This window comes from Empidonax traillii, unplaced genomic scaffold (assembly GCF_003031625.1).
Source record: "Empidonax traillii isolate 1590-97213 ecotype Southwest subspecies unplaced genomic scaffold, ASM303162v1 scaffold2640:size28257, whole genome shotgun sequence".
Classification (NCBI taxonomy): Eukaryota; Metazoa; Chordata; class Aves; order Passeriformes; family Tyrannidae; genus Empidonax; species Empidonax traillii.
In genome coordinates, this window is record NW_020957833.1 from 13,052 (window position 1) to 15,358 (window position 2,307).

At 59.8% G+C, this 2,307-nt stretch overlaps 1 pseudogene; it reads right to left on the reverse strand.

Annotated features, from left to right (window-relative positions):
- Positions 1-1,098: 1,098 nt before the first annotated feature.
- On the reverse strand, positions 1,099-1,839 carry LOC114072100 (annotated as a pseudogene).
- Between the last annotated feature and the right edge of the window lie 468 nt (positions 1,840-2,307).

Genomic DNA, 2,307 nt, shown 5'->3' on the forward strand with positions numbered 1-2,307 from the left:
AACCTTCCCTTCCCAAACCTTCCCAAACCTTCCCAAACCTTCCCAAACCTTCCCAAACCTTCCCTGAAAACATCAGGAATAAACACCAGGATTCCACTAGCCAGGATAAAACTCGCTTGGTTTTACTCCAAGGATCTCATTCCCAAAAGGGGAATTCCCTGGGGGTGGAGGAATCCCCAATTCCCGGGAATGCTGAGCCCAGGGAAGCCACAGATTGGGGATGACGTTCCCAGGAGTTGGGATTTTGGGATCAGTGGGAATTTCGGGGCTGTGCTGGGCCAGGAGTTGGACTGGACGGTCCCTTCCCACTCAGGATATTCCAGGATTTTGCGATCCTTCTGGCATTCCATGATTTTGGAGAGCAGGGGCTGTCGGGACAACGATCCCGGGGCGTCGGGATTTTGGGATTTGTGGGAATTTTGGGGTCGTCCCAAGCCAGGAGTTGGGCTCAATCCTCGTGGATTCCTTCCCACTGAGGACATTCCATGATTCCAGAGGTCAGGGAGCGCTTGGACAATTCGGACAATCGGGATTTTGGGATTAGTGGGATCTCCTGTCCCTGTGGATATCCAGGGATTCAGCAATTCCTGGTGGTTCTGAGGAGCAGGAGCTGGGGATGAGTCTCAGGAGCTGGGAATCAGGAATTCCTTTCCCTCTGACTCCCTGGATGCCAGAGGCCATTCCAGAGCCCCTTCCCTGCTGGATCTGAAAAGCAGGAGCTGTGGATGTCTCTCAGGAGCTGGGAATCAGCAATTCCTGGTGGATGTGAGGAGCAGGAGCTGGGGATGACTGCCAGGAGTTGGGAATCAGCAATTCCTGATGCTCCTGTCAGCGATGCTCCTGTCCCCATGGATGTCTGTCAGGAACTGAGAATCAGGAATTCCTTTCCCTCTGAATCCCTGGATGTGAGAGGCCATTCCAGAGCCCCTTCCCAGGTGGCCCTGAAGAGCAGGAACTCCTATCCCTATGGATATCCAGGGATTCAGCAATTCCTGGTGGCTCTGAGGAGCAGGATGCTCCTGTCCCCATGGATGTCTCTCAGGAGACGGGAATCAGCAATTCCTGGTGGTTCTGAGGAGCAGGAGCTGGGGATGACTGTCAGGAGTTGGGAATCAGCAATTCCTGCTGGCCCTGAAGATCAGGAGCTCCTTTCCCTGTGGACGTCTCTAAGGAGCTGGGACTCAGGAATTCCTTCCCCTCCTCCTCCCCCCCACCCTCCCCACATTCCAGAGGCCATTCCAAGCCCCCCTCTTCCCTCGTGGCCCTGAAGAGCAGGACGCTGCGCCGCCAGCGGGTGCTGCCCAGGCAGCCCAGGCTCTCCATGCGGCATTCCCGCCTCAGGATGCGGCCGATCCCGCCCTCCACGTCCCCGCGGATCTCCAGGGAGCGGAAATGCTCCGGCTCCTCCCGCCCCGCCCGCCGCATCCTCCGGGCCGCCGCCCGGTAGCACTTCCAGGGCTGGGGCTCCAGGAGCAGGACGGAGCCCGCCGAGCTGATGAACGCCAGGAATTCCCGCAGGCCGGCGTCGCCGTGGCGCAGGTGGATCCACATGGTGACCGACAGGCAGCACACCAGGTCGAAGCGGCGGCGGCCGAAGCGCCGCAGGTGGGAGCCCAGCAGGGACCCCCTGGAGGGGCGATCCATGATGTCCAGGGCCACGAAGGACACGCAGGAGCCCGGGAAGGGGCTGCTCCGGCGGGCGCGGGAGACGAGCTCGGGGTCCAGGTCGCAGCACAGCAGGTTCAGCTCCCGCCCGGCCTCGGAGCAGGGAAGGGGTGATCCCCCCGGATCGTCCGCGGGGAGGTTCAGCAGGTGACGGTACAGGGCAAGGCTGAGCTCCTGGAAAAACGGCTGGGAGTCAGGGAATGGCACGGGATAACGCTCAGGGATCCTTCTCTAATGGAATTCCCAAGGAAAATCCCACCGTGGACCTGCCACTGACGCTTCCAGGGATGGGGGATCTCCAGGAATTCCAGCCCAGGAGGTGACAGTACAGGGCAAGGCTGAGCTCCTGGAAACGGCTGGGATCATGGAATGGCATGGGAATGGCACGGGATAAGGTTCAGGGAGGGGCTGCCCCTCCACGGAATTCCTGAGGAAAATCCCACCAAGGATATTCCACAGACCAGGAGGATCCAGCCTGGCCTTGGGCACCCCCAGGGATGGGGAATCTCCAGGAATTCCAGCTCAGGAGGTGACGGTACAGGGCAAGGCTGAGCTCCTGGAAACGGCTGGGATCAGGGAATGGCACGGGATAACGCTCAGGGGTCCTTCTCTAATGGAATTCCCAAGGAAAATCCCACCGTG